The sequence below is a fragment of the Podarcis filfolensis genome, assembly GCF_964270895.1.
Source record: "Podarcis filfolensis genome assembly, chromosome: W".
Lineage (NCBI taxonomy): Eukaryota > Metazoa > Chordata > Lepidosauria > Squamata > Lacertidae > Podarcis > Podarcis filfolensis.
Window position 1 is genome coordinate 28,217,790 of NC_139619.1, and position 12,922 is coordinate 28,230,711.

The window sequence follows — 12,922 nt, forward strand, 5'->3', positions numbered from 1 at the left end:
AGAGGGTAGACAGCTCTCAGCTCCGCGCCACACACCCCCTTTCCGTTCCGGAGCCTTTAAAAAGGCTCTTTCGCAGCGGGGGGGGGGGGCAAATGGAGCCCACCGAGCCTCCAGGTTCACAGGCTTCACCGCCTGTGATTTCTTCGGGTCTCCGCTTCGCCGCAGCGGCCAGACCCTGTCTTCGCAAAGCCGATTCCCTCCGGAGCTCGGAGGGAATCCGCCATTAATCCGCTGGCGCTGACCGGAAGTCCCGGAATCTGGATCTTTAGGGTCAGAGGCTTGGCAAAAGATCGGAAAAACCCTCTTTGCAGAACCGAGGGCACCGATTCATTGTCTGCTCACTTGGCAGAAGTGTGCAGATGCCGTCGCTAGATTAGGACCTCAGGCATCCCCGACGGCACCTGCTCTTTTGCCCGCTGCAGACAATCCTCCACCTTACCCTAAGATTTCACCCCCATCGCAACCTTGCCGACCCCTCCCTACGCCTCAGCCCACATCCACCCCCCCATCCCTCCTTTGCCTGTCCCAGCCCCTGCGTGCCCTTCCACAGGAGCTGTACGCGCCGCGCTTTCTCAAGCTAGGCAACAAGGGCACCTGTCCCTGGAGAAAGAGGCTGGATGGGCTGGGGAAATGCCATCTGCTTTCCCTATCTCCTATACCAACCCCGGCACTGCGCAACAACAGATAACGTATGAGGCGCTTCCTTATTCTATTCTGAGAGAATTAAGGAAAGTCATTACTGATTCTGGCCTCAAATCTTCTTATGTGCTGGGGATGCTGGAGGGGATCGCAAATGGTTACACAATGCTACCTCAAGATTGGAAGGATTTGATGCGCATGCTTTTATCTCCTGCTCAGTATGTGGTTTTTGAAAGCGAATTTAAGCATAGCGCAGCAGCCCTGGCTGATCCACAGCATTCAGCCAACCAACTCTTTGGTGCTGGTCTGTATGATACTATACCAGCCCAAGCGCAATTGACACCTTTGCATTTCAGTCGCACTGCGACCTGTGTGCAACGCGCCTTTCGGAAAGTCCCTGTCTCAGGGCAACCACTGAGCTCCTTCGTTAATATTAAGCAACAACATTCGGAGCCTTACCATCAATTTATAGATAGATTGAAAGAATCAATCACAAGGCAGATTGATGACCCTACAGCCCAAAATGAATTGATGAAAAAGTTAGCCTTTGAGAATGCTAACACCGACTGCAAGAAGGCTTTGCAGTCAATCATACATTGCCCCAAATATGACCTGGCCGATATGATTCAAACCTGTGCAGATGTTGGCAGTCAGAACCATGCGATGTCTTTGCTTGCCGGTGCCATTCAGGCTAGCAACAAGCCCACAGGCAATTGCTTCAATTGCAAACGCCCAGGTCATTTTGCTAAACAATGCAGAGCCCCTGGCGGAGGAGCAAACAGTGATGGCAATAAGGCTAAACCTTCCAAAAAATGCCCAAAATGCGGTAAAGGCTATCATTGGGCAAATCAGTGCAGGAGTTCGGGAAACTCCATGGGGGCCCAGCTCTCGGGCCAGGACAAATAGAGAGCCCTCCGCCGTCAGTTTCCACTATTGAAAATTTTCCTAAGGATACACCCTCTGATTTCACCATTGATTTAATTAATCAGGAAACCAAAGACGCTGTTTTACCTGGTGAAATTGTGCTCATGCCCACCCAATTGGCAGGCCCACTACCACCTAAGGTCGCAGGCTTAATATTACCCAAATTCTCTGCGGCCAAAGAAGGAATCATGGTAATTCCAGGAGTCCTAGATCCTGACTATGTGGGCACAATCATGGTTCAACTTTGGAGCCATATGCCCATGCAGTTAAAAAAGGGTGAGTCTTGGGCGCATTTGGTAGTGCTCCCTTCTCATCCTACTGCTTCTATTATGGATAGTAATTTGCACCAGCTTTCTCCCCTCTCTCCGCAGCTATTAGCTGTAATCCAGAGGATCGGTGAACAGAAACTTCTTCGTAAGTATAAAATCAATGGCAAAGTTCTGGAAGGCTTGATTGACACGGGCACAGACATTTCTGTCATTTCCAGTAATTGCTGGGACCCCACGTGGCCCCTTGAGTCTGCCTCTGCAGTTTGGGGTGTGGGTGGACCTCAAACCTCTTCCAAAAGTGTACAGTGGCTGCCTGTTTCTCTGCCTGATAGCTCTGAAACCATTGCATACATCCAGCCCTGTGTGCTGAAAATCCACCTCAATCTGTGGGGCAGAGACCTGCTACAACAATTACAAGCTACCATTCAATTTAATGAGTAAGCTTGCACTCGCCTGTATGGTCAATTGCACAAAAACCAACTGTGTGAAAATGGGCAAGGATAATTTTAATTGCTCTAATTATGTAAATATTTCCTATGTATATAAATATACAGAGCTGCCTGAAGGCTGGTTCTGGTCGTGCCCAGGCTATACATTCAATTATATTCCAGCAAACATTAGCCCATGGCACACCTTGTTGTTTAAGCCGTTTGTCCATCATTTTACCCAAAAAGCATCATTTGTCCCGCTCTCGATATTGCCGCTCTGTGGAATTGACTAATGATTGTGATGATTCTGTTTCTCTCCCTAGCAGATCTGAATATATTTCTTTAGCTGTTTCTCTCTTAGGAGTCCCTGGATTGGCTGTACGGAATAGTATGAACATTAACTCTTTAGCTTGCTCCGCAGTGAAAGCTCTGAACTTTACTTCACAAGCCCTTCACCTTTTGAATAAAGAACAGAGTGAACTTCAGCATGGACTCTTACAAAATCGTGCTGCAATAGATTATTTGCTAATGCTTCATCATTATGGCTGTGAACAAGTGGATGACATGTGTTGTTTCAATATTACTGACAATTCCAAAGCTATTCAAAAGCAAATCTCCCACTGTTTTTGGGGGACAGGAGGTGGGCAGGTGTGGAGGATTCCCTGGTCCTGAATGGGGTAACTGTGCCCCTGAAGGACCAGGTGCGCAGCCTGGGAGTCATTTTGGACTCACAGCTGTCCATGGAGGCACAGGTCAAATCTGTGTCCAGGGCAGCTGTTTACCAGCTCCATCTGGTACGTAGGCTGAGACCCTATCTGCCTGCGGACTGTCTCGCCAGAGTGGTGCATGCTCTGGTTATCTCCCGCTTGGACTACTGCAATGCGCTCTACGTGGGGCTACCTTTGAAGGTGACTCGGAAACTACAACTAATCCAGAATGCGGCAGCTAGACTGGTGACTGGGGGCAGCCGCCGAGACCATATAACACCGGTCTTGAAAGACCTACTTTGGCTCCCAGTACGTTTCCGAGCACAATTCAAAGTGTTGGTGCTGACCTTTAAAGCCCTAAACGGCCTCGGTCCAGTATACCTGAAGGAGCGTCTCCACCCCCATCATTCTGCCCGGACACTGAGGTCCAGTGCCGAGGGCCTTTTGGCGGTTCCCTCATTGCGAGAAGCAAAGCTACAGGGAACCAGGCAGAGGGCCTTCTCGGTAGTGGCGCCCACCCTGTGGAACGCCCTCCCATCAGATGTCAAACCAATAAACAACTACCTGACATTCAGAAGACATCTTAAGGCTATTCAGGGAAGTTTTTAACGTGTGATATTTTACTGTATTTTTGGTTTCTATGGAAGCCGCCCAGAGTGGCTGGGGAGGCCCAGCCAGATGGGCGGGGTATAAATAATAAATTATTATTATTATTATTATTATTATTATTATTATTATTATTATTTGCAAAATCTCACACATCACATCAAACAGGACGTTGGATTTTCTGGCCTCTGGGATTCGTTTACCTAGTGGCTCACTGCCTGGTTGCCAAATTTGAATTGGCTTCGCAATCTCTTTCAATATGTTCTTGTTATAATATGTATATTAATTTTGCTCTGTTGCTTCATCCAATGCATCCCTGGTCTCATACGCCTTTGGTCTCAGTGTTTTTCTCCACAGCCACCCAATAAAATCATTGCTGCCTACTTTGCGAAATGGCAGCACCAACAGTAAACATTAGGGGAGATGTGGGCAGACTCATTTCGGGCATGCACTGGCAAACCACGTATCCCGAAGTATTTTTGTCCCACTCACCTTTAAATAAAAAAAGAAAGGGGGAGATGAAGGGAAGCTCTGCTTCTGCACATGACTGTGGCATGATGGGAAGTTCTTGCTTCTAAGCTTTGCTTCTGCACATGATTTCTGTACAAACTGTTCTAATACTAAGATGTTCCCTCATCACCTTAGAATGTTCAGTTCACTGCACCAAGGCAAGGCCACCTATTTGCCACTTTCATGGACCTGGAGGCCGCCTTTGATTCCATCCCTAGGCAGAGATTATGGTCCAAACTTGCCCATCTGGGAATTGATCCGCACCTCCTCTCCCTAATTATTTCCCTTTATTCAAACACCACAGCTTGCGTCCGAAGTGGTCCCAACGGCTCCCTTACCACCCCATTCCCAACGGCCAAGGGCGTCCGACAAGGTTGTCTCTTGGCCCCTTTACTGTTTAATCTCTATCTTCATGATGCAATTTCCCCTTTGAAGCTAGCAACTAAGTATCCTCCTCACTTACCAGGTCACCCCGTTGCTTCCCTTTTCTATGCAGATGATGTCGTCATCTTATCCAGAACAGCTGCGGATCTAGCAAATGCAGTTAATGCATTTATCGCCTATTGTAAGGCGGAAGCTCTTAATATTAATTATAAAAAATCGAAAGTCCTTCACTTCACTCGTTCCCGCAAACTCAAGCTGGAGCCGCTTAAGATTACAGGTGGCTACTTAGAAAAGGTAAAAGCCTTTAAATATCTAGGCTTAATATTCACTTATAATCTCTCCTGGACCACTCATCTACAATCTGCCTTTTTCGCCGCAACCACGACCTCCAATGCCATTGTCCGATTTTACCACCAGAAGGGCGGCAAACACCTTCCAGCAGCAATTCAAATATTTAATGCCAAAGTTGTTCCTAAACTACTATATGGCTGTGAAGTATGGACTACAGCAATATCAGGTAACTTGGATCGCCCACTTCATATGTTTCTGAGATCTCTTTCCGGTGTTCCGAGATGCGTATCAAGCCCTACGACTTGAGTTCGCCCAGCCCTCAATTGTAAAACGAGCATGGTGTCGAGCCATCTCCTATAGCTCCCACCTACTAGCATCGGATGCTCGAATTAGAGGTGGTTTTTCCAATCTGATTCTAAGAGATATTCATAATTCCCCTTGGAAAACTACAATTAACCTCAAACTCCGCTCTCTTTTTAATCTGAATTGCAAAACTGTTCTTAAATTAGAATGTATCAGTCCGGCGGCCCTACCTTCAATTAAAAAGAAGCTACAGCAACTTGACTTCTCTAACACAGCTGCCGATGCAAGAGGGCCGTGTTCAGGCCTAGTCCTAGCTATTCCTCCCCCTGAAGGAATCCCTCTATACTGCTTCACAATTTCTTCGGAGGCCAAGCGAAGGGCCTTTACTTGTGCCCGTCTCAACTGTTTTCCTACAGCAGTTCTGTCAGGTCGTTATTCCAGAGTCCCCATCGCAAACAGAACATGCACCTGTAATGACACGGCTCTGGAGACTATGGAACACGTAATGCTCTTCTGTCCTAACTGGTCAGATGAAAGATCTCGGTTTTTAACTCCTCTCATGAACAAGCTTCATCTCCCAATCCAGCCCTGGATAGTGTCCCTTTTTTTGCAGGATTCTGATTGTTGGATTACCGAGATGACAGCTAACTTCCTGCTCAGTGTGATGAAGAGGAAAGCGGCACTAACTTCTTTTTTAACACCACAGCTGCAGTCGATACGCTGCACAACCGAACGAAGTTCCAAGTAGCTTTATTGTACAAGGACAATGGAGCTAGGACAAATCTGAGGAGCTGAAGGACCTCTTTAACGATCCTCCTCCAGCCTCAGCAGTTTTTTTGTCTTTTTGTTTCTGTACTATTCGGTCACTCGATGTTTTAAATCCTTTGTTGCTTCTATTATCTCTTTTTTTTTCTTTCTCCCTTTAAGTATTTGCCCAGGACGATATCTACTTCTATCTTCCCACCCCCATTTTATGTTGTTATTTCTATGTATATCATGCTATGGCCACACGGCTAATGCAATAAAATCTATTATTATAATGTTCAGTTCACATTGAGTTCAGGAAAACATTATACTCTGACCTGTTCTTAATGCATAGTTGACCACATCTATCGGAATGTAATTGTTTAAGTCTTGTTATATCAATCACTAGTTATAATTTAATTAGGAGGTTTTCATGCCTGTCTAGTTCTGTGCTCCCTTTCCCAGCCTTTAATCTATTGGTGATTAATGCCTATATGCAACCTTTGCTTTGTACTTGTGTTAACCAATCAGCAATAAGCACATATGTGGCAATGCTGTAATATTCAATAAAAGAGACTCCCCGAGACTTGCTCGAGAGATGCCTCCCATATGACACTCCTCACTCGTCTGTCGTTATTTCAACCCAACAGTTCCAAGGGATCAACAGTGTACCTATGTACAGAAACTGGGTTTGTACTGAGATTGTACTGACACACTGCCCAGTGGTGTTCACAGAAAGGGGGAGGATTTTAGGTTTCTGTTGTGCCACTGTGCAGTGCTTGGAGTCACAAGACTCTGTTTACATTCCAGACATTCCAGACTGTTGGAAGTCGCACGGGAGACGGGAGACGGATGTTGATATTACTGGTTTCCTGTTTCTTTGTACCAGTTGGTTCTCTGCTTTCAGAGAGAGAGGATGTATATTTATTTCTGCCTGCGTATTTAGAAATAAAACGTAGCAATGTAGCTCATACTTTCTCGTCCTTCTGCTGCTGTTTGTATACTCTGCAGAATGGGAACATGCCTGAAGCCTCATCAAAGGCTTAGGTTGTTAATCACCGTCGGAGGAGATTCCAGAGGCTCGACTGGAGGAGCAGCTCGGTCTTATGGAATTCCTACACATGGGTGGCTGAGACAGGTAAGGTTGTCTGTGTTGGAGGAGGGCAGGAGCAGGCAAGGTGAACCATGCCCCAAAAGGAGGCAGCTGCAGCAGCCCCCTCATCCTGCTGCCCTCCAGGAACAGGACAGGGAGGGACCAGCCCCCAAGAAGGATATGTTTGCCTCCCTCTGCAGTGATCAGAACATGAGGGGAATGAGGCCACCCAGGCCCTCTGGAGCACAGAAGGGCTCACCATCCTTGACTTTCCCCCTTCAACTTCCTTTTTACCCAATCCCTCATTTTGAGGAAGTCTCCTCTTTTGAAGTCAAATGTGACTGTTCTGGATTTCCTTCGCAATTGTCCACTTACATACTGTGTATGTTGAATTTGATAGCACTGTGGTCACTGTTCCCATTTGATTCAACCACACCTACATCTTGTCAGTTGAGAGCATCAGGCAGGACCCCCCTCCCTGTTGAGCACCCAGCACCTACCAAATCCTTTATTTATTCCAGCAGGTCTTTTTAACAGAAGTCTGATGTCATCAATGTTAACTTTTTCTGCAATGCATTTCTCGTATGTCACTTCAGAGATGATTACAGTAAAGTGGTGTATAAGCTGTTTAAATAGTAAATAGTTAAATGCAATTTTAAAAATAATAATTGTATAACAAGGGGGAAAGCATACTTGTATCTGAACATATTTTAATGGACACAGACTTTGATAAATAGTATCCTAGCCATAGGCTAATTTTATGGAGTTTAAAGCTAAGCATAGAAGTTCTCAAAGCATGCTTTGAAATCCATATGAACTCTAGTATGCTGTCGGGGGAAGAGGGAGAGGGAGGGAAAAGAGGAAGGATGTTGTTGGCTGAAATGAAGTCCGATCATGTACAGATAAATCACTAGTGGAAGCGCCAACAGAAACATGTACAGATTCCACACGATCATGAGAAAGCCTGAATCTGGGCAGGACCTTGTCTCTTTGCCTGTCATTTGTGGCTGCTCCAGCCAGGTCTGAGAAACCTTCCGGAGTGAAACAGTGATCGGGGGATGGGGGAGGCAAGAGGATGGAGCTGTGTAAACCCCTCCGCGGGTACTGTGAAAACAGACTCCTTTTGTCTGGATCTTCCCCGTGCAAAGATGGGTCTGTATGCATTTTGAGCAGAGAAGGAGGGTCTGTGGGCCGGTCCTTTTTCTCCTGTGTGCCACATTTCCGAAAGGAAGCTTCTATTTTAATGGCTCACCTGAGCCGCCATCCTTTAAACTGGGGAAGCAGCAGTGGCTCATCAGAACTCACAAGTTAGGAAGTCCTATGTTACAATCCTCATGTTTGTGGGGAGAATCGTGCCGTTTTCCTGTGGGTGGGCAGCCAGCAGCAGGCTGGCATGTGGGCCCAGGGAAATGGCTTTGTTGGGGGAGCCTCATAACTCATCATCAGCATGTTTGTTCCCTGTTGCACCAAAGTGGGAAATGTCTTGCAATCCAGACTTCTGGCACACAGGTAGAGAAGGTGAGCCGTTTGTCTCTTCAGATGCCTGGGAGAAGAGAGCAGTGCGTGGGGGCAGCCTCTGCTCCCCCTTCTTGAAAGGAGGCCTTTGCCAACATGGGTGCAATTCTCGTCCATGTGGGGAAAGTGTTTATCCATCATGGATTTGGAGGGATGCTGCTGCCAGCCAATATGGGCTTTGAATGATTTTTTTTTTTTTTTTTTTTGCTGTAGGCCTGTTTATTCTGCTGCATTTCAATGTTTGCATATTTTCTGACTTAGTTGTAAAGAACCTTGAGATTCCCACATAATAGGTTGCAGGTAAATACTCTAAAAATAATAACTCCCCCCCCATCATGTCACAAAGCCAATTGACACAGAGCCTAAAATAATGCCAACGAGCTCTTCTACCTGGAAGTGCAACATCAGCCCTTAAACACATCAGCATGATGTGCAGTTGTCACACAATGAGCCCATTTCTCATAGGCCATTAATGCAGGTCTGAATAGTGCTCCTTTGGAAACCCCCACCCTCCATGTAGAAAAAGAGCATCTGCCCCTGAAATCCTTTCATTTTAAAGTGTATGAATTACAGATAACTATAACACTGTCTCCTTGGCTATTTGGCTCATGTGTTTCATAGAACAAACTCCGTAGACGAAAACAGCCTTCCCAGGAATGTGAGCCGACTTTAATCCAGCCTACCATGAAATATCTCAGAAGTGAAGCGGGAGAAAGATCCCCAGTTTATGGCGGTGAGCTGACTTGGTTTTGAGTAGGAGGGTGTGCACTGCAGGGGACTGGTCTGCTTATGTGAATAGGCTGGACTACAAAATATCTGGCTGCTCTTATATTCTTTTCCTGCAAGGCTGCAGTTAGGTTAGTGAGTGGCAGGCTATTGCCTGTCTTGTGTATCAGCAGCACTGTAGAGTTAGGCCAGATGGCAAATCCTGATAGTTGGGGTCAGGATGCATATGGAATGGGTTGGGGAAAGAGGGGTGGCCACTTCCAATCTACCAGGAAGCATTTTTCTGCTGGAGAAACAGCTTGCACTAGCAGAGGGAAGCAGCACTCCACAGAAAACCTCTCTGTCATACAAGCAGTCCTCTACAAGGAGATCCTTGGGCTGGGAGGGGGCTGGAAGTGACCATATTCCAGATGAGGGGGAGCATGAAGCCAGGCTCTGGGCTTTCATTTCATGTTGGAATGGAGATGTAAAATCACTTCTTTTGTATTCAGGTCAGGACAACAGATCCACACCTGGGAGCTTGATGGCAGCTGAAGGGATCCACGGTGATCCAGGACAAGCTGCACTTGCTGCTCAGGTAAGGCCAGAAGTAGGCTTACCAGGCATCTCCGGTTGCCAGGGACAGTCCCCGGATTCAGCAATCTGTTCTCGGCAGAAATTTGTCCCCGGAATGTCCCCGGATTTACGCCTGGGGACTTCCTGCGCTGCAACATAGCAGCAAGCTGCATCGGAGGTCCCGACTACCTCCGGGGACATTAATTAAATCCGGGGACATTCCAGCCAGTTCCAGCCAGCCAATCCGCTGGCTGGGGGGGGGGTGCCCCGACCTTGCTGCAGCCGCTGCTGCTGAGGAGAGGGAGAGCCCGACCCGAGAGAGCAGACCCAGAGGAAGGTATGTCTGCTTTAACACCTCATTGCCAAGGAAAAAACAGCGTTCTTGGCCATTCCTGTTGCGTACACCCCTCCCCCCTTTTCTCCAGCTGGAAGGCCTGTCTTTGGGGCTGTGAGGCAAAGCACAGCAGCAGGGATTCCCTTTTTCTTTAGAAGCCTCAGGTTTCCTATTGCGACCTGGGAATCCCCCTAACCAACGGATGGAAGGCCTGTCTTTGGGGCTGTGAGGCAAAGCACAGCAGCAGGGATCCCCTGCCCCCCCTTTGTGGGAGAGCTTGCTTGCAGATAGGGATAGCGTGTGGTTGGAGATCCTTTTATTTGTAATTGCTCTGGTTGCTTAGAAGGAACCAGCGCATACTCCTCTGAATTACCACCACTGCAACACCAGCGCTTGGCCTTCTGGCACCAGCAGGCTAGGGAAAGAGCTCTTTATCTCCTTCTCTCTCTCTCTCTCTCTCTTTTTTTATTTTTTTTATTCAAAGTTATAACAAAACATATTTTCCAAAAACATATCCTTATTCCCCCCATTTCCCCCCCACCCCCCACAAAACCCATCCCCCCACCCCACCCCCCGACTCCCCTCAGTTCCAGTCTTTGGTTTCTCCAATAATGCTATTTTCTTCATGTTACAGAGTTGTATAGATCCTCCAACTGTCTAGCTAATTATTATCAGTAAAAAATTGTGGATGTTTATTCAAAACCTGCCAAGGAGTCCAGTTCACTTTGTTGCGTCTTCAAATACTTTGTGAAAGGTTCCCATTCATCCTTAAAGTCACAGGTATCCTTGTCCCGTAGCTTATGTGTCAATTTTGCCAGTTCTGCATAATCCATCAAAGCTCTTTATCTCCTTCTCAGCAATAGCACTGTCTGCTCATTCCCAACTTCTTCAACCAGTGCCTCTGTGCCTTCTGTAAATGTCTGGAGTAAATGTCTAGCAGGAAGTGTCTGTCCTCTCCAGGTTGTTGAAATACTGAAGAAGGTGCGCAATAGCCCTAAGACGGGGGCGGAAACAGTACTTAAGGATGATCAAGCATTGCGTATGAAGGTCCAGGAGCTTGAAGAAAAACTCCAGGCGTTGCCTGCAATACTCCAGGAGCCGCAAGCAAGAGGTATTTTTGAGAATCCTGTCTTCACAAATGGCCCTCCCAATCTTAAGGTGGGGAGGTGGGGTTGGGAGTTTGCAGATAAGAGTCAAAAGTTAAAAATGTAAAGGCTAATGGAATTCTATTTAAAAATCAAAAGTCGCTGTGGTGATTCAAGTTATAGTGTGAGACAAAAGACAAGATGGAAAAGAAAAGATAAGGAAGAGAGCAAAGAGACAGAGAGAAAAAGAAGAAAGAAAGAAAAAGAAAACACAAAAAATCCTATTGAAAATGGTTTGTTTGTTCAAAAAAGAGAAGGAGAAGGGGAAAAAACCATTGTAATAAGTGAATAGAAAAGGGGTGGAAAGAGGGGATGGAAAAGTAGATATATATTCAATTCTTTAATGAAAATTTTTTAAAAACTTAATTTGGAGTGGGAACAACCCGCCCCATCTGCTCACCCCAGCGGTCTGTGGATGAGCTAGAAGCCAGCGGCCCAGCCAGCAGCTGACATCGGGAGGTCCAACCAAAGACCTTGGTGGTCCAATATGCTTTTCTCACGCTGCCCTCTGTTGTAAACAATATCTGCTCTTCTTCCCTTATGGGGTATACAAGAGCCTGTATAGAGTCCTTAAGTGGGTTTCCTCTCTGTAGAAGAAAATAACAGAGGTCAACCAGAGAATATTGAGGAGCAAAGCAGCTAGTAAGCCTGATCTTTATTAAAGCTGTTGCAACAGGGTGCTCCCCTCACACGCAGGAGGAGGGAGGAGGACCCACAACAAAGGTGTGCCCACCCTTATATAGACATTTTAAATTGCCCGCACTGGAGTCCAAGATCACCCCCAGAAACATCATACACACATCACAGAAGGGGTGTAGCCCAAGACAACCCCCAGATACATCATACCTACATCATAAAAAGGCGGTCTACAACAGAAATCTGAGTGCGTTGTTTATCTCCTGTCTGGCAGGTTACCTGTTAATGGTCACTTGATTGGATTACCTGGGGAACCTGGCCAGTCCTTTGAGATGGTAATCACTTAATTCCTGAGACAATGGGAAGGTTCCCTCTCCCTCCTTGGAGAGAAACATTTGGTCAGTTTGGGAGTCAAAATGGGTTCAGGGCGGTCTTCCTGTGCTGCTCCAGACATGTGGTTTCTATAGTTATGCACGTGTTTGCTTGGCCCATTTATGAACATTTATTACATATCTAAGACCTTAAAATTCTTACAACACCATCCTCCAGGTGCATCTTGGAAGTAGGCTGCTGGCGCAACAGCCCTCCCCAAGCTCGGAGTGCTGGGGATGAGGGGCCTGCGGCTCTCCAGAGGCTGCTGGAGCCTGGGAACCACATCTAGAGAACTGCGGGCTCCTCGTCTCCGCTGGAGCGGAAGAGGCGCGCCAAAAGTCAACTTCTCACCTACCTACCACTGAGTTTCCTCGGTGCCGTTAACAAAGATGTTTCCAGCCTCTGTTATCTCCACCTGCTCACATCTCCAGCAGCCAATAATCGCTCTGGATCGGCTGCCAAAAAGTGAACCAGAAGTGCTTGAGGCTGCGTGCATCGATGTCTGCTCGCATCCCTGCGCAATTATGCGCAATGCCAATGATGTCCTGATTCCTCGTGTCACTCCTGCTCTCGCGCACATCCTTCCTCTTCTCCTATCTGGGGGCAGTTTTTGAACCCTTTAAGAACGGCTGGTGTCAGCGCCCTCTCCCTTTCCTCTAGTCCTCCCAAATCAGTACACTTTCATGTTGCCTTTTGGCCCCCATTGTTGAAGGAGCTCTTTTTAAGAGATCCGGGGTGGCA

General features: G+C 47.0%; 2 long non-coding RNA genes across 2 annotated transcripts in view; both read left to right on the forward strand.

The window, feature by feature from the left end:
* Window positions 1-12,922, forward strand: part of LOC310753875 — a 414,572-nt gene that overhangs the window by 384,093 nt on the left and 17,557 nt on the right. The gene's annotated exons all lie outside the window — the stretch shown is intronic.
* On the forward strand, window positions 9,075-11,061 carry LOC310753676. The gene is made up of 3 exons (XR_014543441.1): window positions 9,075-9,146; window positions 9,631-9,716; window positions 10,989-11,061. It is a non-coding gene; the product is annotated as an uncharacterized lncRNA (long non-coding RNA).